The following is a 24,744-nucleotide window of genomic DNA, read 5'->3' on the forward strand; positions in this document are numbered from 1 at the left end:
TAATTACAGTTAAGTAGAAATGAATTGTACTCAGTTGTGTTTTAGACACTAAAACAGTCCAGTACATTAAAATATTAGACATTTTTTATATATATTAATAATGAAAATTTCTGTACCACCCCAGACTGGTTGCTGGCCCCTCCCTGGACATCATGGCTCCGCCACTGTGTATTAAACATCATAAACACCTCTTTTTAGGCAAGAACCAGACATGGGTGTCATGTAGGGTAAATTATGTTATGTATGTTTCCTTTCGATGATTATTCAAACAGCTAATAAATTATATATAGAGAGTGACATTATCAATAACATCGATCTATCGTGAGTTTAAGCACTCTCAAGATTCAAGTTATTCTTATAGTTATTGTTTCGGCTGATTTTCTCAAAAAACAAATTACAATTATTGTTATAATTACTAAAGCTGTATAAACTGTGAAATCAATCTCACTTCAATCTCACAATCAATCACTTTGTACATACATCTGCTCTTTGTTGTTTATGATGAGGGAATTCAGTCAGCGAACACGCACACGCTCAACAAAACCTTTCAGCAAGGACTCATCTGAATGCTTCTGTTTTGCCATTGCATTCCTAAACTCAACAGAATTGTGTGTGATTGGTTAAAATGCGCAACACTGTAAAAACGCCTAAAATAAAATTTGTCGCAACATGAACAGATCCTAATTTAATGCCGCATTCAACAGTCTATTCACATTAATTTTGTTAGCAACAGATTAGATTATATTTGTTTGTGCAGAGGCATTTTTGGCCCAAGTCCCCATACGTGATCAGGGGAAGGCTAAGCCTTACACACGCTTCGCCTATGACTGAGATGTCTTCTAGAGATTATAAATGTAGCACTCTTTGCTCACATCCTGCCAAACCATGCACCAGCAGCCACTTGCTTTAGTTAAAAATAAGTGTTCTGTGAATGTTGATGCTTTAATAACAATTTTTTATTGGGAGCATGTATGCTGGGATTTCATAGGGAAAAAGTAATGTAACTAATAATGTAACTAATTACTTTTGAAATAAAGTAATCAGAACAGTAGCTTGATTACTTTTAAAAGGAGTAATCATTAATCAGTAATTTGATTACATTTTCAGAGTAACTTGCCCAACACTGCATATGATATCTAATGATATACACTGATAACAGTACCCATGTAGGCTATACTAACTCTTGAGCAACTGTATCATTTCACTATGTCTCGCTGGATAACTCTGTGTATGCCAATAAGTGTGAAAGATTATCTTTGTATCGTTCAATATCAATAGAAAGATTGCATAATGTTTGTCAATCTTTGTTGGTCATGTTTTTCAGCATTTTATACATTTTCGGTCCAATCTTGATGCAGTGTCCCTGCGCCCCCCATACTTGCCCCGGGGGTCTCCCCAAATATTTGTGACAGTTGTGTATATTCATCCAAGAGCAAATGCGGATAAAGCCGCGGAGTCGATACTGCAAGTAACACAAAAACTGCAAGGAATATCGCCCGAAGCACCAGTCTTCGTACTTGGTGATTTTAACCATTGTTCGCTGAAGAAATATCTGAGAGACTTTCACCAATATGTTACGTGCCCGACCAGACAAAAGAAGTCACTGGACTTGTGTTACGGTTCTATCGAAGACGCATATAAAGCTCTCCCGCTCCCCCCACTGGGCGGGGCCGACCATAACTGTGTCCAGCTCATCCCGTCATATCGCACGGCCCTAAGGAGGGGAAAAACTCTCATTAAATTCGTTAAGAACTGGACTGAGGAAACAATCCTGAGTTTACAGGGTTGTTTTGATTGCACCGACTGGGGCATGTTTAAGGACTCCTGTACCAACATAAATGATCTTACAGATGTTGTTAGTTGTTATGCTTCCTATTGTGTTGATAATGTAATCCCTGATAAAACTGTAGAGGTATATCCAAACAATAAGCCATGGGTAAGGAAATCACTAAAGCTGTTACTAAACAAAAAGAGGCAGGCATTTAGGGAAGGAAACTTTTTTAGAATTAAATTAATTGAAAAAGGAAATAAGAAGTGAAATAAGGAGGGCAAAGCACAAAGAAAAAATAGAGAAAGACTTTGGTGGTAGGAATTTACGTTCAGCCTGGGATGGTATGAGAACTGTTATCGGCACCAGGAGAGAAAAGAATGTCAAGGTTGTTTTAGAAGGGTTTAGTTGTGACAGTTTGCTTGCAACAGAGCTAAACAAATTTTATTTGAGGTTTGATACCACTAATTTTAGTAATGTTATTTTAGAACAGAAATCACATTTATCTGGAAATGGTGTTGTCCCCTTTTTTAACGAACAAGCTGTGGTCAATATGTTTAAGCACTCCAGATCAGGAAAAAGCCCTGGGCCTGACAATATAAGTAGTCACCTGCTCATCTCTTGTGCAGAGCAGTTAGGTCCAATTTTTCATTATATTTTCCAGATGTCCCTAGAGCAGCAGGGAGTGCCGAACATATGGAAACAGTCAACAGTTATTCTAGTGGCCAAACTAAATCATCCAAAATTATTAAATGACTTTAGGCCAGTAGCTCTGACCTCCTTAGTCATGAAGTGTTTTGAAAAACTATAACTAAAGACTATAACTATTATAACTATTAAATAGAGATGGGGTTATTATTATTATTATAATATGTATAGTATTGCTTGTTTTGATGATGTTGTTGCTGAAATGGGGTTGGTTATGGAATTGTTGCTATATTATTTGAATGAGCTCCTTTTACATTATACTCCTCTACGTCAGCTACGTTCTCAAAACTCAGGCAATTTGATAATACCTAGAATATCAAAATCAACTGCGGGCGGCAGATTCTTTTCCTATTTGGCTCCTAAACTCTGGAATAACCTACCTAACATTGTTCGGGAGGCAGACACACTCTTGCAGTTTAAATCTAGATTAAAGACCCATCTCTTTAACCCCTTACTAGTAACCCCCCTTTTTTGGCATGGAGACTGAAATTACATACCCAAAATAAAAAGGTTTTTGCTCATGATTCTTTCTGACTAGATACATCAACCTTTGTTCACAAAGCTGACACTTTAAAGTTTACTGTTCAGGAATCAGAATCACTCAGACTGTTATGATAATAGAGATATATAAGCTCAAACATAAAAACAAAAATATAAAAAACATATGTTTTAAATGTATTTAAAAAAAATTTGGTGTAGGAAATGAGTTTGAAAACACAGTGTAGCTAAGGCCACAAGTCTTCCAAAACTTCATAAAAAATTTCATAATCAAATCTGTAAAACTGTGAATTTTATGAAATATTTTCTAAGGCCATGTCATGTGTGTTTTTAGAGAAGGCTAATCAGATTGATTTATGGCCCTTGTCATCTCTGTAAGATCTCACATGTAAACTCTTCTGTGTATTTTGTGTGTGTGTTGGCTTTGAAAGACTCCCCATTCATGATTGTATTGTTCTCACCAAACGAGTCTTTCACACCTCCGCCAGGTATGACACATTATCCGCATTATTCTTTTATCATTATTCTTTTGTTTTTATTCCACCTTTATTAGCCTTGATTGTGGTTTTTCAGGCTTTACAAAGCAACAAAGCAGCGATCTCACTTCAGTCTCTCTTTGCATTTAGCCCTTATTTATCAAAAGTCTTACTATAAAAATACAACAAAACATTTTCTTACGACCTTTCGTGAATTATTGAGACAAAAATGCATTATGAAGAAGAAAAGCCCCTGCTATTAGTAGCATTGGTGTTAACGTTAGCATCAAGCTACATCTGACAATTTATGAAATTATTAGTACACTTTTACTCAAAACTCACTTTAAACCCCGATCGATTGTTTATAATAACTTCCTTTAGCGATCAGGGGTGGAATTTGGTCGTTTACTGTTGTAAAAATATGTTATTTGTAGCCTTTTTCATCGCTGCAAAAGTTAGCATTTCTGATGTACATTTTCGTTTTTTTTTTTATAAAAACGCCCCAGATCTCAAGAAATTCTCATACCAAGCTTTACTATCGTAATCGCGGGTTTATTATTCGGATATTTTGTGTGTACAGAGGTGTTTCAGTGTTGTTTTGGCCAGATAACTACCAGGAAGTGTGCAGGAAGCATGTGACACGATGGGGCGGTGTCCAGATATGACACTCTAAGATTGACACTGGGAAGGCCCAATCGGAGTCTGAGTGACACACAGCACGAGCTGTGACCACTGCACGCACACAAAGATCGCTGGGAGAGGCTGTTTATCATCTGATCGCGTAAATCCGTGGAAAATGAATAGAAATGACGATTCTGTCTGAAGAAATATGAAGTAAACATCAGTAAATATATCCATATATCTCCGCAGATATGCATCTTTTGTCTATAAATCCTTATTGACGCTGTTCAGTGAGTCTATGTGAACACAAATAAACCGCTGCTGACGTGACTGAATATGAGTGAGTGGTGAATTTCTATTCAAAATGTGGCATAATACGGATTTATTATTTTGCACTCCTGACATAAATCACTAAATATCTGTCACTGCAACAATGTTTTATCAAAATATTGGTCAAATATCGAAGCTAGAGTCTTTAAACTTTCAATTGATGCACAGTTTGTCCAGATGAAGTAAGACAGTGATGTTTAATGTGCTGTGAAAGTGAAACAATAATAAACTGGGGCCGTCGGCGATGTTTGCACATAAAGGGGTTAACCTGGCATACACATAACATACTAATATGCTTTTAATATCCAAATCTGTTAAAGGATTTTTAGGCTGCATTAATTAGGTAAACTGGAACCGGAAACACTTCACATAACACCGTACTTTCTACATCATTAGAAGAATGGCATCTACGCTAATATTTGTCTGTTTCTGTCTTATTCCGAGGTCACCGTAGCCACCAGATCCAGTCTGTGTCCAGATCAGAGGGTCACTGCAGTCACCCGGATCCAGTACGTATCCAGACCAGATGGTGGATCAGCACCTAGAAAGGACCTCTACTGCCCTGAAAGACAGCGGAGACCAGGACAACTAGAGCCCCATATACAGATCCCCTGTAAAGACCTTGTCTCAGAGGAGCACCAGGACAAGACCACAGGAAACAGATGATTCTTCTGCACAATCTGACTTTGCTGCAGTCTGGAATTGAACTACTGGTTTCGTCTGGTCAGAGGAGAACTGACCCCCCAACTGAGCCTGGTTTCTCCCAAGGTTTTTTTCTCCATTCTGTCACCGATGGAGTTTCGGTTCCTTGCCGCTGTCGCCTCTGGCTTGCTTAGTTGGGGTCACTTCATCTACAGTGATATCGTTGACTTGATTGCAAATAAATACACAGACACTATTTAAACTGAACAGAGATGACATAGCTGAATTCAATGATGAAATCGAGCGCAGCGTCAGTTCAGTCAGGCCACAGAGGCAAGGCTGTGAACAGCTGATGCGGTCAGCTGTCAAATCGCTCCAATCACCACATCTCTCCTATTAGACACGGGACATATATATACGTGCCACTACTGCTCGGTAAGTTTGCTCAACAACTCGCAAGGCTCAAACTGCTCACGAGAGCCTTTGCTCGCTCAGGAACTATCAGACGGCGAATCTATCTCCACATGAAGCGTCAAATCAGGTTTGGCAGGATTCCCACAGAGTATCTCACCAGATTTCAGTCGCAAACGTAAGCGAATTCTCCGTGTTGTTTGTCAAGCAACAGACTGAATTGATACAAGTAAGCTTGATATAGACTTTTCGCACGCGATTCATCATCAGTGTGTACTAATACGACCGAATCACAACGTACACGAGATCTACTCCTCGCTGGAAGGAATCATATTCAACAAACCAAAGCATCCACGAACAACTGACCATTTCAACTTTAATTCATCTTTGGACGTCTTCACGAAGCTAAGCAAAGTTTTCTTATTTACAAACTAGTGCTATTTGGCGAACATGCTTCAGACATTGTTATTGAAAAGCTGTTGTTCAGTTTCGTTGTGAGGCATGCTATCACCACACCGGTAACACAGTTAAATATACCCACGAGCCTCGTTAATCTGTGGTCAATGCTGTCGATATTAACGGCTGCTGCTTCAGGGATGCTTCATCAAACTTCTCTGACAACTACAACACACTGGGTTTAATCCGCGATTTGCTGTTGCTCAACACAACGAAGTGCTCTATACTACATGTACAGATAGTAATTCTGCTCATATAAATGCTAAAACGTATCCGACAGGGTTTATGCTGTTGCCTAAATTAAAGTCTGATATAAAAAAAAATAAAATAAAAAAAGGGCTTCCTGCTTTACAGGTGCACGCTGATTTTCAGCTGTTTAAAGAGCACCCTTCGCTAGTCCTATTTTCCGACTGCGGGCGATCCCGCCCCACTCCACACACTAAGAAGATATTTGTTTAAAGCTATCAAGATATGGGACTGCTTGCTCGTGAGGTGTTTATATTGTCCAAAATCATGTGCTAGTCCCGTCGTGCATCGGAGGGATTAATGCTTTTGCCGGCTCAACTGCGAGCCTCCGCTGACTGAGCGCGCACCTGATCAAACGCTTGGCTAACTCTTTGGCTCATACGCGTCACATTCGCCGTCGTACAGGGTCATAGTACGGGTGTCGAATCCTCGAAAATGCTGAAAATTAATGCAGTGTTTTCAGGGTTAATTGTATAAGTGCTTGGATTCAATAATTGCCTGGAAATGCGCATATTTTAGTTAATATTTGCTCTTATGGGTAACCATGGTTCATTTTATAAGCAGCTCCGCTCGAGTCTGCACCTGTGGCTGTGGAGTGCTCTATTACGCAAAAATAAAAATAAAAAAATATTCCCTGCTCAGTTAAACTACATTCTAAGACTGCAATGCATACAATCATATGCAGGGTTCCCCAGCATCAGGGAGGTATTATTGCCATTTAATAATCACACACGGTGTTGAATGCTACAGTCATGTCAGATCATGTCACTGGACTGGACTCTCTCGAACATCGTCATCACAACAGCGGAATAATGTAAACAAGAATTAATTTGTGGCTAGTCCGCGAAATGCAGTGGAATCGTCAGACATCAATTAGGGAAATGTGCAAGTCTGTAAATTAAATCCCGAATGGATTAACCATCTGTCATGCTACAAATCACATATCGAAGGACGTATGAACATGATGTGTCATTCTCCCACAAACATTAATCGTTATTGGGACAAGATCTAAGGGCATCATTATTGGAAGGACATCTATACAAACCGCGACAATGACCATCCTCCGAAACTGTCACGGATACAAACCCTGTGAGTCCCTCCAGTGGCCAGCAGAGGGCACCATCACCCGAATACTGACACTTACAGGCATCCAAACACTCACGTACACTGATACTGACTACATTACCCAATAGCCCCGTACCTTGGACTGATCACCGGCCAGGTGTTCCTTATCAGAGACTGCCATATAAGCCAGACCTTTGCATCACCTCATTGCGAGGTCTTGTTACTGCCACGGCTAACTTTTCTGAGCGTTTTACCCTGTCTTGTTTTCCCAGTTGCCAACCTTTGTTGTTTATCGATCTATGAACCTTTGCTGCCTACCTTTGAACCCTGATTGTTATACGGACTGTGATACTTGCTTGTTACCCTGACCCACTGCTTGGTATTGACTACGATTCTGATATTCCTGTTACACTGTGTTTGCTGATCCTGACCCTTCGCCTGTACTACTACGAGTGTTCTAATAAAAGCTTGCAAATGGATCCCAAGTCGAGTCATTCACCGTTACAGAAGACCTCGCCAGGACAAGATCCAGCAGCATATGAACATCTCTGCACCAACGTGGCAGCTCAGGCAAGTCAGATCGCTGCTAATCAGCAACAGTTAAATCGTCTTACCGCCGTCACGGAGGAATTGGTGAAAGCTATTCAGAATCTCCACAGTCCTGTTGTCACAACACCCGCGCCACCAGCGGCCGCCATTACACATGCGGTTCCCACGCCCTCTCAGATTAACCCACGACTGGCGTTTCCTGAGAAATTAGACGGTGACCCTAATAAATGTAAAGGCTTCTTACTTCAATGTTCGCTGTTTGTGGAACAACAACCCATGCTCTATTCCACTGACAACGGTAAGATTGCCTTTGTTTGCTCTTTGTTAACCGGAAGGGCTCTTGACTGGATTACCGCTGTATGGCGCACGGATGGGTCATCTTTCTCCTCCTTCAACGATTTCCTCACACGCTTCCGTGAGGTTTTCGATCATCCCAAGGAGGGAAAGAGCGCTGGTGAACGCTTGCTAGAGCTCTCTCAAGGGAAATCTTCAGCTGCTGAGTATGCTATGAACTTCCGCAGCACAAACGACCTGGGTGAGTGATACCTTAAAAGTTCTGTTTCGGAAAGGTTTAAGTCATGAATTACAAGCTGAACTGGCATGTCGAGTTGAAGGGAAAAGTTTGAACGATTTCATCGAACTGACAATAGCAATTGACAATCTGCAACGTTCACGTAAACCCCGTTCTCGTGTCAGCACTGCCATTAAAGCAGCTCAGTCTGTTGAAGACCCTGAACCTATGCAAGTTAATTCCTATCATCTCTCATCTGAAGAAAAGAATCGTCGCTTGGCAAATCGTCTATGTCTGTATTGTGGCTCTCCAGGTCATCAACGAGCCAGCTGTCCTTCACGTCCCTCATCTGTCTCGTCCAAATTGGTGAGTGAATCCTTACACTCTCTCCATCCTGTAAACTGTGTGATTGTACCCCTGAAACTAACCATTAACAATGTTCAAGTGACCACATTTGCTTTACTGGATTCTGGAGCGGCTGGGAACTTCATGTCAGCTGAGTTTGCAAGAACAAACAAAGTATCAATAATACCCTGTGCTAACTCTCTGTCTGTAGCTACCATAGATGGTCGTCCCCTGGGAACTGGTATCATCACTCATCTTACTCAAAGTCTATCCATGACAACCGGTTTACTGCACCAGGAGGTCATTCAGTTCTACGTTCTGCCCACGTCTAATACACCCATAATTCTGGGACACCATGGCTGAGACTGCACGATCCACTAGTATCATGGAGGGAAGGTCAGATATTAAAGTGGAGCACTAAATGTCAAACAAAATGTCTATCTACCATTTCTCCTCTCCCAGTGCACTCGTTGGTGATTAATGAGGAGTCATCCGAAGTTCCCAATCTACCAGCGGAATATCACGATCTCAAGGCAGCATTCAGCAAAACCCAAGCAAACACATTACCACCTCATCGACCCCATGACTGTGCTGTTGATCTCCTACCAGGTCACAATCCACCCAAAGGTCGTGTGTTTCCACTGTCACTCCCAGAATCCGAAGCCATGACTAAATACATCAAGGAAGAGTTGGAAAAAGGCTTCATACGTCCTTCCACTTCCCCTGCATCCGCTGGTTTCTTCTTCGTCAAGAAGAAAGACGGCAGTCTGAGACCCTGCATTGATTACCGTGGTCTCAACGAGATCACGGTGAAGTACCGTTATCCCCTTCCCTGGTTCCAGCTGCATTAGAACAACTTTGCACTGCCCAATACTACACCAAACTTGACTTACGCTGTGCTTACAACCTGATTCGCATCAGAGAGGGTGACGAATGGAAGACGGCCTTTTCTACAACCAACGGGCACTATGAATACCGGTTTATGCCGTTTGGACTGGTCAATAGTCCGTCCATCTTCCAGGCTTTCATTAATGATGTCTTCAGGGACATGCTGAACAAGTTTGTTGTGGTCTACATTGACGATATCCTTATCTACTCCAATACCCTACAGGATCATATTCAACACGTCAGAACTGTGCTACAGCGCCTCATCGAACATCAACTGTACGCCAAAGCCGAGAAGTGTGAGTTTCACACTACATCCACTACCTTCCTGGGTTATGTCATCAGTCCGGGGGGAGTTGCCATGGATGACAGTAAGGTCTCTGCTGTACTCAAGTGGCCAGAGCCTCAGACTCTCAAGGAGCTACAACGGTTCCTGGGGTTTGCCAATTTCAGTACAGTCGTCAGTCCTCTCACTTCTATGATCAAAAAAGGTACACATCGTCTCACCTGGTCCGAGGCCCCCCGTCAAGCCTTTAAGGAATTAAAGGAATGCTTTGTCACCGCTCCTATCCTGCATCACCCTGACCCTTCTCTCCCCTTCTTAGTCGAAGTTTACGCATCCAATACTGGCATTGGGGCCGTTCTCTCACATCGACCAGGCCCTCAGGAGAAACTTCATCCCTGTGCTTTCTACTCCCGCAAGCTCAACCCGGCGGAGAGGAATTATGATGTGGGAGACAGAGAACTGTTAGCCATGAAAGCAGCGTTTGAAGAGTGGAGACATTGGCTCGAAGGGGCTATTCATCCTTTCACCGTCTTTACGGATCATAAAAATCTGGAATACCTACGCTCTGCCAAAAGACTCAACCCACGCCAAGCCAGATGGTCCTTGTTCTTCTCCCGGTTTCAGTTCAATGTCACATATCGCCCAGGTTCCAAGAATACTAAAGCCGATGCTTTGTCACGTATCCATGATGATGACCCCTCCATCTCAACCCCCGAACGCATCTTGCCCTTCCATGTGGTGGTTGCTCCCATCCAGTGGGATATAATGACTCTAATAGAACAACACAATTCACAAGAAGCACCACCAGCCGCCTGTCCACCGGATAAAACCTACGTACCTGCCCCCTACCGTGATCAAGTCCTGGATCATATCCACTGTCTTCCTGCCTCTGGTCACCCCGGCATCACAGCCACACTCCATCTCCTCAAGAACCGCTTCTGGTGGGAAACAATCAACCCCGACACTATTAAATTCATTCAGAACTGTCAGACGTGTAACATGCACAAAACCCCTCGTCAACTACCAGCTGGACTCCTTCAACCTCTTCCTATCCCTCAACGACCCTGGTCACACCTTGCCATAGACTTCATCACAGACTTACCCCTATCCCAGGGTAACACGGTCATACTCACAATCATCGATCGATTCTCCAAAGCATGTCGCCTCATTCCTCTACCCAAACTCCCCACTGCTCTTCAGACCGCCGAACTCCTGTGTAATTGGGTGTTTAGGTTTTACGGCATACCTGACGACATCGTTTCGGATAGAGGCCCTCAATTCACCTCTCGTTTATGGAAGGATTTCTTTCAAGCTCTAGGGGTCAACGTAAGTCTCAAGTCTGGTTATCACCCCTAGGCCAACGGTCAAGTGGAACGCCTCAACCAGGAGCTCACTCGGTTCCTCCGCTCTTACTGCAGCTCCCATCAAGAGGACTGGTCTCGTTTTCTCCTATGGGCCGAATATGCACAGAACTCCCTGATCAAGCCTTCCACTGGGATCACCCCCTTCAAATGCATTCTAGGGTACCAACCACCCATGTTTCCCTGGTCAGGTGAACCCACCAATGTTCCCGCTGTAACTGATTGGCTTCAACAAAGCGAGGACATATGGAATCAAGCCCACGTACACCTACAACAAGCTGTACGGCGCCTGAAGGAACAGGCCGACCGTCGTCGACGCCCTGGACACACTTTCCAACCTGGTCAATGGGTCTGGCTGTCCACCAGAGACCTTCGGATGAAATTGCCATGCCGAAAGTTAAGTCCAAGGTACGTGGGTCCATTCAAAATCACACAACAAATCACACCTGTTTCATTCCGCCTTGCTTTGCCTAACACATATCGTATTTCTCCCACTTTCCACATGTCATTGCTCAAGCCCGCTGCTGCCCCTGAGGAGGAGGGCGAGGGGAGGTCCCGTGAGCAGACTCCCCAACCGGTTCAGGTGGAGAGCGAGGAGACCTATCAGGTGTGAGAGCTGCTTGATTCGAGACGTCGGGGACGAGTCCTCCAATACTTGGTTGACTGGGAGGGGTACGGTCCAGAGGAACGTTCCTGGGTCAATGCCGAGGACATTCTTGACCCCAACTTAACCACAGATTTTCATAGAGAACATCCAGAGAAACCGGCCCCTCGACCTCGAGGTAGACCCCGACGTCGTCCTCCACCTCACGCCAGGAGGCGTTCACAGGGAGGGGGCTCTGTCACGGATACGAACCCAGTGAGTCCCTCCAGTGGCCAACAGAGGGCACCATCACCCGAATACTGACACTTACAGGCATCCAAACACTCACGTACACTGATACTGACTACATTACCCAATAGCCCCGTACCTTAGACTGATCACCGGCCAGGTGTTCCCTATCAGAGACTGCCATATAAGCCAGACCTTTGCATCACCTCATTGCGAGGTCTTGTTACTGCCACGGCTAACTTTTCTGAGCGTTTTACCCTGTCTTGTTTTCCCAGTTGCCAACCTTTGTTGTTTATCGATCTATGAACCTTTGCTGCCTACCTTTGAACCCTGATTGTTATACGGACTGTGATACTTGCTTGTTACCCCGACCCACTGCTTGGTATTGACTACGATTCTGATATTCCTGTTACACTGTGTTTGCTGATCCTGACCCTTCGCCTGTACTACTACGAGTGTTCTAATAAAAGCTTGCAAATGGATCCCAAGTCGAGTCATTCACCGTTACAGAAACCATCGGGAATCATTAGGGAGAATTACTGGCTGCATCCGATCTTGAGCAGCTGACTCGATGAGCATCAGGTGTGTTCGACTCACCAGCACCATGCAAACCAATCGCAAATCTGACGAAGCAGTGCATACCGGTTGAATTGTCCGACTAAGACTGCGCCGACGCACATGACCTGTGCCATCAAGTATCACGAGAGTGTTCGAGAGCAGCCGGCTGATTCAGCCTGCACTTCTCCAGAGTGACAGCTGGAGCGCCGATGACAATACAGCTGTTCACGATTGGCCAGACTCCCCACATGACTACGTTCACGTATGTTTCGGGGTTACTCAACATTTCAGTCCAAAAAAAATGGCCACAATTCTGCGTTTTGAAGGTAAGAGCGTTCATGTAGTCAGCTGTTGTATTGAGTCACGTCACCCCCCCCCCAAAAAAATAAAAATAAAAATAAAAAAAATAATATCAAGTGACCTTATTCTTGGAATATATGATGTATGGCACCGTATTAAGTAGTGTTGAGTATTTGTGCTCACAAAATATTCTGACAATCTGCATTTTATAATTCATAGTGATAAGTATGTGATTATAGACATGTCTGTTTCTCCTTATGAACCATTTTTGGACAGGCTTCTGAAGCAGAGTTATGTTTTTAGCTGATCTACAGCTAAATATAAGAGCGTTGGCTGCAGGGGACTGCTGTTCATCCTACAGCAGAGAATGAACACCCCTGCTACTTAAATGGAGATGGAGAAGTTGAATGTGGAGGAGAAAAAAAATAAAAATAATAATAATTCTTATAAATTCAAAGGGGCTGCTGTTTTCTCTCGCGGGAGATTACCTGTCGCGATACCTGAGGGGGCCGCTGTTATCCCTCAAGCGAGGGACGAACTCCCCCTCAGAAGAAAGGGACCTGCTGTTCTCTCCAGCTGGAGAGAACACCCTTTACTGCTATGGCTGCAGGGGACTGCTGTTCATCCTACAGCAGAGGATGAACACCCCTGCTACTTGAAATAAGAGGGGACTTGCTATTCTCTCCCTCGCTTTAGACATGAGAACACACCTCTCCTACCATAGGCTGCTTAAGGACATCTCTATAACATTATCTTTCTCTTTTGCAGGAAGGAAACAAGGAAACGCTACTCTCCTACCACTCATACCAAGCTCAGGGACATGCTGCTCGTTTGCGGTTCTCCCGCTGGAGAAAATACCCTCGCTGCTATTACCAGCTACCTTAATTATAGAGAGCCCGCTATTTTCTGCCTCATCAGAAGGGAGATACCCCTTCGCTAGCCAGTAGATTACATTAAGGATATCTCAATAACACTGTCTTTCTCTTTGCAGGACTGGAACAAGGTTGGTTTTGGGGGTTCTTCTTCAGGCAGTAATACTCTCATTATGTTTTGGGGGTTAATGTTAAAGCTCTTGTATGTTCAATTATTCTGGGAGCAAGAACCCCCATAAGGAACCATACCGCCAAAGATAAATTGTGTTCAATAAACTCAAGTAAACTTGCCAAAGTGGTTCCTGTCTGAAATAGAGCGCAGCGTCAGTTCAGTCTTAATTATTATGTATTTCTAAATTCATGGTTCCGGGGGGTTAATGTTAAAGCTCTTGTATGTTCAATTATTCTGGGAGCAAGAACCCCCGTAAGGAACCATACCGCCAAAGATAAATTGTGTTCAATAAACTCAAGTAAACTTGCCAAAGTGGCTCCTGTCTAAACTGCCTTTAACTATCATTTTGCATTATTGAGACACTGTTTTCCAAATGAATGTTGTTCAGTGCTTTGACGCAATGTATTTTGTTTAAAGCACTATATAAATAAAGGTGATTGATTGATTGATTATGAAATTGTCAGATTTTACTTTAACAAGGGCCTGTTACATTAAGTATTTCGTATGTGTTTTTGTCTTGTATTTGTGCATCTGTGACTGATCTGTGTTTATCTTGCTGCAAAATCAATTGGCCTATGGGGACAAATAAAGTATAAACTTTAAGTCTAAAGTCTAAGGACAGTTCTTTCAGGTTAAGGGGTCCCTGTAATGAAAATTACTTGTTACAATTCACTATTGCTGCGTTTCCACCGCAGGAAATTTACCTTGGAACTAGGGACTTTGGCCTGGTACTCGGTGTGTTTCCACCGCAGGAACCAGCAACTAAATAAAGTTCAGGGTAAAAAATGCCCCTCAGAAAGTCTTTTTCAAAGTTTCGGAACTTTCGGGGCGGGTCTTGCCGCTAAATATCCTGATTGGTTGAGTTCACGCAGCATTGTTATTTCAACCACCATTTACTCGGATCATTTTCAAAATATTACTGTTATTGTGCCATGAAATTTAATTTTAAAAGTATTTCAGGCGAGAATGTAGTTGTTTAAAACTCAAATCTGTGGTTTGTTTATAAAGACAGAGCCTATTTAAAAATGTGTTTCTCTGATCTCAGAGACGGTCAGCTCCACACGATCAGCAGGAGCTCAGTGCTTGTGTATCCGCTGACAGAAGCCTCTCCTCGGCTAGACCTTCTGATATGTCCTGTATCACACTGGCATAAAGTTTGCTTGAAATTGGACGTTCGAGAGTCTCAAATTTAGGGACCATCTCTAAAGTTAAATGCGATATTGGTATACACTTTTCTAACGTCAGTAGCATTTGAGGGGAATGACTTACAGTCATAAAAACAACTGTAATTGTTCATCTACGTGACAGAAATATAACTTAATTCACACCATATTTCTGATATTACCGATCAATCTTATCAGATTAACTTTGATCGTTCACTCTTCCGTGACTGCAGCACACCTGCAAAGCGTTAGCACTCGTTAGCTTGTCATTAGCGTTTTCTTTTCTCCTCTCCTCTCCTCTCTCACGCTGCAGTTTTCCACAAGTTCATCAAACAACCGCAGTAAGAATATTTCATCAAGCACGGTGAGTAATGGCTTCTCCTACAATTGTTATTTGCACCTCTTGCCACATGTACAGTTTATCTATCTCTGTCGCTGATGAGGGATTCACATGTGATAAATGCAGGGAAACAGTTAGGCTGACAGAGAAGATTTCAGAATTAGAGACACGCATCCAAACTTTAATTGAGGACAGTAAGAATGTTAGGGCTCTAGATATGGCTTTGGATGCGTCTAGCTCAGGGATTCCTGTACATTGTCCGGTTCCAGCAGAGGCCCTGCAGCAGGGCAACTGGGTGACGGTGAGGCAGCGTAGTCGTAGGTCAAAACACCACTCTTCTGTTCCGATCAAAACATTAAACAGGTTCTCCCCACTCAGTGATGCACCCACTGAGAAACCTGATGAAAGTGCTCTAGTTATTGGCGATTCTATTGTACGGAACGTGAATATGGAGACACCAGCCACCATAGTCAAATGTTTACCGGGAGCCAGAGCGCCTGACATCTTGGCAAATTTAAAAGTGCTGGCTAATGCTAAACGTAAATACAGTAAGATTGTTATTCATGCCGGCGCTAATGATGTTCGACTTCGCCAGTCGGAGATCACTAAAAATAACTTTAAAGAGGTGTGTGAACTTGCAAGCACGATGTCAGACACTGTAATATGCTCTGGTCCCCTCCCTGCTTACCGTGGTGACGAGATGCATAGCAGATTGTCATCACTCAATGGCTGGATGTCTAAGTGGTGCCCACAGAATAACATAGGTTATATAGACAATTGGACGAGCTTTTGGGGCAGACCTGACCTGTTTAAAAGAGATGGTCTTCATCCCTCCTGGGGTGGCGCCACTCTTCTGTCTAGAAATATGGCAAATAGTCTTAGTGTTTATACTTGACTAACTGGGGCCCAGGTCAGGAAGCAGACAGACTGGCTAAACCGACCGTCAGCTAGCTGCCTCCCGTCACAGAGGTCAGTTAATTCTCAGCACATAGAGACTCTTTCACCTAGATATCACACTATAGAGACTGTGTCTGTTCCACGAACTAGAAAATACAAAAAACATCCAAACCAAGTTAAGGTTAACAATTTAATTGAGGTTCAACAAATAAAAAACAAATGCAATATGGATAAACAAATGATAAAGATTGGCTTATTGAATATCAGATCCATTTCTACGAAAACACTTTTTGTAAATAATATGATAACTGATCATAATATAGATGTGCTCTGCTTGACAGAAACCTGGCTAAAACCTGATGATTACATTATTTTAAATGAGTCTACCCCCCAAGATTATTGTTATAAACACGAGCCGCGTCTAAAAGGCAAAGGGGGAGGTGTTGCTTCAATTTATAATAACGTTTTCAGGATTTCTCAGAGGGCAGGCTTCAAGTATAACTCGTTTGAAGTAATGGTGCTTCATATAACATTATCCAGAGAAACCAATGTTAATGATAAATCCCCTGTTATGTTTGTACTGGCTACTGTATACAGGCCACCAGGGCACCATACAGACTTTATTAAAGAGTTTGGTGATTTTACATCCGAGTTAGTTCTGGCTGCAGATAAAGTCTTAATAGTTGGTGATTTTAATATCCATGTCGATAATGAAAAAGATGTATTGGGATCAGCATTTATAGACATTCTGAACTCTATTGGTGTTAGACAACACGTTTCAGGACCTACTCATTGTCGAAATCATACTCTAGATTTAATACTGTCACATGGAATTGATGTTGATAGTGTTGAAATTATTCAGCCAAGTGATGATATCTCAGATCATTATTTAGTTCTGTGTAAACTTCATATAGCCAAAATTGTAAATTCTACTTCTTGTTACAAGTATCGAAGAACCATCACTTCTACCACAAAAGACAGCTTTTTAAGTTATCTTCCTGATGTATCCGAATTCCTTAGCATATCCAAAACCTCAGAACAACTTGATGATGTAACAGAAACTATGGACTCTCTCTTTTCTAGCACTTTAAATACAGTTGCTCCTTTACGCTTAAGGAAGGTTAAGGAAAACAGTTTGACACCATGGTATAATGAGCATACTCGCACCCTAAAGAGAGCAGCCCGAAAAATGGAGCGCAGCTGGAGGAAAACAAAACTAGAGGTATTTCGTATTGCTTGGCGGGAAAGTAGCATATCCTACAGAAAAGCATTAGTAACTGCTAGATCTGATTACTTTTCTTCTCTTTTAGAAGAAAACAAACATAACCCCAGGTATTTATTCAATACAGTGGCTAAATTAACGAAAAATAAAGCCTCAACAAGTGTTGACATTTCCCAACACCACAGCAGTAATGACTTTATGAACTACTTTACTTCTAAAATCGATACTATTAGAGATAAAATTGCAACCATTCAGCCGTCAGCTACAGTTTCGCATCAGACAGTGCACTATAGACCCCCTGATGAACAGTTCCACTCATTCTCTACTATAGGAGAGGAAGAATTGTATAAACTTGTTAAATCATCTAAACTTACAACATGTATGTTAGACCCTATACCATCTAAGCTCTTAAAAGAGGTGCTTCCAGAAGTCATAGGTCCTCTTCTGACTATTATTAATTCCTCATTGTTATTAGGACATGTCCCCAAAACCTTCAAACTGGCTGTTATTAAGCCTCTCATAAAAAAGCCACAACTTGACCCCAGAGAACTAGTTAATTATAGACCAATCTCGAATCTCCCTTTTCTGTCCAAGATACTAGAAAAGGTGGTATCCTCACAATTATATTCCTTCTTAGAGAAAAATGGTATATGTGAGGATTTCCAGTCAGGATTTAGACCGTATCATAGTACTGAGACTGCTCTCCTTAGAGTTACAAATGATCTTCTCTTATCATCTGATCGTGGGTGTATCTCTCTATTAGTTTTATTGGATCTTAGTGCTGCGTTTGACACAATTGACCACAACATTCTTTTGCATAGACTTGAACACTTTGTTGGCATCAGTGGAAGTGCATTAGCATGGTTTAAATCGTACTTATATGACCACCATCAGTTCGTAGCAGTGAATGAAGATGTATCATATCGATCACAAGTGCAGTATGGAGTACCTCAAGGCTCAGTTCTAGGGCCGCTACTCTTCACGCTTTATATGTTACCCTTGGGAGATATCATCAGGAAACATGGTGTTAGCTTTCACTGTTATGCTGATGATACGCAGCTCTATATTTCCTCGCAGCCCGGTGAAACACACCAATTTGAAAAACTAATGGAATGCATAGTCGATATAAAAAATTGGATGACGAGTAATTTCTTACTGCTAAATTCAGAAAAAACAGAGGTGTTAATCATAGGGCCTAAAAACTCTACTTGTAATAACCTAGAACACTGTCTAAGACTTGATGGTTGCTCTGTCAATTCTTCGTCATCAGTTAGGAACCTAGGTGTGCTATTTGATCGCAATCTTTCCTTAGAAAGCCACGTTTCTAGCATTTGTAAAACTGCATTTTTCCATCTCAAAAATATATCTAAATTACGGCCTATGCTCTCAATGTCAAATGCAGAAATGTTAATCCATGCATTTATGACTTCAAGGTTAGACTACTTTAATGCTTTATTGGGTGGTTGTTCTGCACGCTTGGTAAACAAACTACAGCTAGTCCAAAATGCAGCAGCAAGAGTTCTTACTAGAACCAGGAAGTATGACCATATTAGCCCGGTCCTGTCCACACTGCACTGGCTCCCTATCAAACATCGTATAGATTTTAAAATATTGCTTATTACTTATAAAGCCCTGAATGGTTTAGCACCTCAGTATTTGAATGAGCTCCTTTTACATTATACTCCTCTACGTCCGCTACGTTCTCAAAACTCAGGCAATTTGATAATACCTAGAATATCAAAATCAACTGCGGGCGGCAGATCCTTTTCCTATTTGGCGCCTAAACTCTGGAATAACCTACCTAACATTGTTCGGGAGGCAGACACACTCTTGCAGTTTAAATCTAGATTAAAGACCCATCTCTTTAACCTGGCATACACATAACATACTAATATGCTTTTAATATCCAAATCCGTTAAAGGATTTTTAGGCTGCATTAATTAGGTAAACTGGAACCGGAACACTTCACATAACACCGTACTTTCTACATCATTAGAAGAATGGCATCTACGCTAATATTTGTCTGTTTCTCTCTTGTTCCGAGGTCACCGTGGCCACCAGATCCAGTCTGTGTCCAGATCAGAGGGTCACTGCAGTCACCCGGATCCAGTACGTATCCAGACCAGATGGTGGATCAGCACCTAGAAAGGACCTCTACATCCCTGAAAGACAGCGGAGACCAGGACAACTATAGCCCCAGATACAGATCCCCTGTAAAGACCTTGTCTCAGAGGAGCACCAGGACAAGACCACAGGAAACAGATGATTCTTCTGCACAATCTGACTTTGCTGCAGTCTGGAATTGAACTACTGGTTTCGTCTGGTCAGAGGAGAACTGGCCCCCCAACTGAGCCTGGTTTCTCCCAAGGTTTTTTTCTCCATTCTGTCACCGATGGAGTTTCGGTTCCTTGCCGCTGTCGCCTCTGGCTTGCTTAGTTGGGGTCACTTCATCTACAGCGATATCGTTGACTTGATTGCAAATTAAAACAGACACTATTTCAACTGAACAGAGATGACATCAATGAATTCAATGATGAACTGCCTTTAACTATCATTTTGCATTATTGAGACACTGTTTTCCAAATGAATGTTGTTCAGTGCTTTGGCGCAATGTATTTTGTTTAAAGCACTATATAAATAAAGGTGATTGATTGATTGATTGATTGATTGACAGCTATAATGCACAATTGAATCTTATGTAAATTATGCTACTTTTTCCACATGGGCTCAAAGGCAAATTTGAAGCTCAATAGCATTTGAGGAGAAAGACTTGCAGTCTTAAAACAATTGTAATGTGTTCATTCAGGTGTCAGCTACAATGCACACCTTATACATTTTTAATATATATTAAAATAAATTATAAATCATTTAGGTAAAAATGAGGCCCGTGTATCACTTTTTCTATTCGTTTTTTTTTCAGGTTCCCTTAGGAAAATTATCCATGGTTTTAACTAGGGCTGTCGCGACCTTGATATTCAAATACACAATTATCGATATTGTGTTAATTTAGTGTATGAGGATATACCGGTATTAGTGATAACCGCAATATTTAAAATGAACAGTTCTCTTATGATGACACCACATGTAAATACTTGGTAACAGTACCTGGTTGAGTGGCCAGGTGGCAGTATCGTGCCTTAACTCTGACACCTGTCACACAAGAAGACAACGCAGCACTCGCAGCTACTCTGAGGAGAGCTGTGTTCATCAGAGTAAGTTGTTATTATTTTACTAGTCATAGACTGGGAAATATTATATAACCTATTAACAGCGGTTTTCTGTGTTCATATACTTAAGTAAAGGGTGATTTTTTTTTAAGTACCGCGTTTTCTTTACTCGTCTTATTTTTGTATTTGCAATCAATACAGCCTGTGCGTAGTAACACTTAATTTCTTTATTTGTACAAATCTATGAACAGTTACACGATTAAAATGGATCTGTAAACTCTGTAAAATGTTAAGTTGGTCACAGTGCCATGCACTAAATACCTCATCTGTGGTCATTCTTCAATAAGGTTAATTAGTTAACATTAGTTAATTACATTAGTTAACATATATAACATAAATAATAATGAACAATATTTCCACAGCATTTATTAATTTTAGTTCATGTTAATTTCAGCATTTACTAATGCATTGTTGAAATCACAAGTTGTGTTTGAAAACATTAATGTACTATGAACATGAACATTAAATAACTAGATTTTTATTAACATTAACAAAGATTAATAAATTGTGTAATAAATGTATTGTTTATTGTTCATTCATGTTTGTTAATACATGAATGTTAACAAATGGCATCTTATTTGTAAAGTGTTACCATTAATATTTATTCATCATACTGTTGAACTTGACAGTATTTTCTCTCTTGTTATTTCATAAGAGTTTCAAAGAAGACAGAGAAAGCCAGAGTCTTGTGCCCTGCGTTTATCAGTATCAATATTATGCTTGTTGGGTGAAAAAGAAAAACTCAATAAACAAAGTAAAAAATAATTTGACTGATATCTTCTCCACCCCAAGGTTTCTATAGATATCACAATATATCGACATCGTGAATTCTTATGGCCACAATAACCGTGATATGAAAAATCGAATATCGTGACAGCCCTAGTTTTAAATATCAATAACACCACAAATCATTGTTCTTGTAGCCATGGTAACTGCAAATTAACCATGGTTTTGTTACTTCAAATAATAATTTACAAAGTATTAATATACTGTAATATTTTGTTGCTGTTGTTGCTATAAAAACAGACCTAAGCCATCAATAGCCTTTAAAATTACTTGCATTATAAAAAAACAATGAGGCAATAAAGATTGGTTAATAATAGCATTGTTAAAATACATAATGTAGGCAAATACAAAATAAACAATTTATGTACATTATTACAAATGCCTGCAAAGGGAGCCAAATGGCATGTAATTGTTGCTGTTACTCTTACAGGATGATCAAATCCTTGTTTAGGTTACAGACCAAACATTTATTTCAAATATTCACTTCATCTTTCATTTTTTGGCCACCTTGTTGCTATAGATGACACAGCCTCTATAATTTCTTCAACAAAAGACGTTAATATCACAACCCTTACAAAATTGATTACCGAGAGCTGAACAACATGACTATTAAGAATACCTATCCTTTATCACTCATGTCTTCAGCTTTCGAGAGGTTGCAAGGAGCATCCATATTCACAAAATTGGATTTAAGCAATGCTTATCATTTGGTCCGCATCAGGAAGGGGGATGAATGGAAAACCGCCTTTAATACCCCTAGAGGGCACTTTGAGCACTTGGTGATGCCGTTCGGGCTCTCCAACTCGCCCGGGGTTTTCCAAGCCAAGCACTCGTGAATGACGTGTTGAGAGATATTGTAGATCAGTTTATATATGTTTACCTGAATGACATACTGATTTTTTCTTCATCTCTCCAGGAACACGTTCAACATGTCAGACGAGTGCTCCAGAGGTTACTTGAGAATGGGCTTTTTGTCAAGGCGGAGAAATGCGTATTCCATGAACAGTCTGTTCCCTTCCTAGGGTATATCGTCTCGTCCGAGGGAATACGTATGGACCCTGACAAGGTTAAGGCTGTGATAGATTGGCCATCTCCAGATTCCCGTAAAGCCCTACAGTGGTTTCTGGGGTTCACCAATTTCTATCGACGTTTCATACGTAATTTCAGCCAACTAGCCTCACCTCTGACAGCCTTGACCTCTCCCAGTACTCCGTTCAGGTGGTCGGACGCAGCTGAGGCTGCGTTCACTAACATCAAGAACCGCTTCTTTTCGGCTCCCATCCTTGTGGCCCCTGATCCCACACAGCAGTTCGTGGTGGAGGTCGACGCATCAGAGGTGGGGGTAGGAGCAGTGTTGTCCCAACGTGCTGCTTCGGACGATAAGGTACATCCTTGAGCGTTTTTCTCACATCGACTATCTCCTGCCAAACATAATTATGACATTGGCAATAGAGAGTTGTTGGCGGTCAAATTAGCATTAGAGGAATGGCGTCACTGGTTGGTGGGTTCAGGGGTTCCCTCTATTGTTCGGTCCGATCATAAGAACTTAGAATACATTAGAACTGCCAAAAGACTCAATTCCAGGCAGGCTCGGTGGGCCATTTTGAATTTACCCTATCGTACCGCCCGGGTTCCAAAAATGTCAAACCCGAATCTTTATCACGTCTTTTTGATCCCTACGCCCGTCCGGTGACTCCCGAGTGTATTTTGCCTGAGAAATTAGTGGTCTCAGCACTCGTATGGGAGGTCGAGTCAAAGGTCAAGACGGCCTTAGAAGGGGTCAAAGCCTGCCGTCTACGTCGTGGGTCAAAAAGTGTGGCTTTCTACCAGTAACATTCCTCTGCGATCCGTATCTAATAAGATAGCTCCCAAATTTATGGGCCCGTTCACTATCACCAAAATCATTAGTCCGGTGACAGTCCGCCTCAAACTACCTCCCGCGTACAAGAGGATACACCCCGCCTTTCATGTGTCCAAAATTAAACCCGTGTTTTATGCACGTATTAATCTGCCTACTCCGGTTCCCCCGCCGCCGCGTCTTGTAGATGGGGAACCGACATATTCGATTAATCGTATTCTGGACTCGAGACGGAGGGGACGAGGATTCCAGTATCTGGTGGACTGGGAAGGTTACGGTCCGGAGGAGAGGAGTTGGGTACCTGCTAGGGACATATTGGATCACTCCCTTATTGATGACTACAATCAGCAGGTAGGCCCTTCTGGGAACTCCAGGAGGAGTTCTTAGAGGGGGGGGGGTACTGTCACTGTTGGTAAACCGTGATCTCGGGGTGTTTGCACATTGTTTTGAAATCTGTGTGTTTCGCGTCTGCACCGATTAGCTTGTGGGCGTCTCCGTTAATTGTCATCAGCAAGAGCTGCCACTCAATACTCATCCACTATATATTGGCTTGTCTCACGTCTTGTGTTTGTGAGATCGTTGTTACTTGTTTGATGTGGTTACCCTGTTCGTCTGGCTTTAGTGTTGTACGCGTTTGGATGTCTGTGTTTTCCCTTAAACCTCATCCACTCTCTGCACGTTCACTCAGCAACGGACGCTTACCATTGGCTCTATTCCCCGCAGTTCCTGTGCCATCCTCTCCTGCTGCCTACACACCGTCATCATCCGGATTACTCACCTTCTCTCCGCCATTATCAGGATTCCTCACCTCCTCACCTCCTCACCACCACCACGGAGTGTCGTCTGCTCAGCATCTTTGTTTGTTTGTGTATTTGTAGTCATCTCATCACATTAAAATTGTTAACTCGCATCTGCTTCCAGACTTTCCTTAATCCACCGTCACAGGTACTGCATATCAAGAACTGTTTATCTGATCATTTAGCTGCGCACAAATTAATCATATTTGGAACAGTTCTTTTGTTAAACACTACCAGTCAAAATGCTTTTTAAAGAAATCTCTTCTGCTCACCAAGCCTGCATTTATTTGTTCCAAAGTACAGCAAAAACAGTCAAATTCTGAAATATTTCTACCATTTAAAATAACTGTTTTCCAAGCTTTTGAATGGTATTGTGTATAATGTTACAAAAACATTTTATTTCAGATAAATGCCGATCTTTGGCTCTTTATATTCATCAAAGAATAATAAATTCAACTGTGTTTAGCATTGATAATAATCAGAAATGTTTCTTGAGCAGTAAATCATCATATTATTCTGATTTCTGAAGATCATGTGACACTGAAGACTGGAGGAATGATGC

The 24,744-nt window shown here is 41.8% G+C and overlaps 1 protein-coding gene across 4 annotated transcripts in view; it reads right to left on the reverse strand.

Moving 5' to 3' along the window:
• The window catches only part of LOC113097264 (NACHT, LRR and PYD domains-containing protein 3-like), a 61,031-nt gene that overhangs the window by 12,181 nt on the left and 24,106 nt on the right, over window positions 1-24,744 (reverse strand). The window lies entirely within an intron of this gene.

The sequence above is a fragment of the Carassius auratus genome, unplaced genomic scaffold, assembly GCF_003368295.1.
Source record: "Carassius auratus strain Wakin unplaced genomic scaffold, ASM336829v1 scaf_tig00216164, whole genome shotgun sequence".
NCBI classification, from domain to species: Eukaryota; Metazoa; Chordata; class Actinopteri; order Cypriniformes; family Cyprinidae; genus Carassius; species Carassius auratus.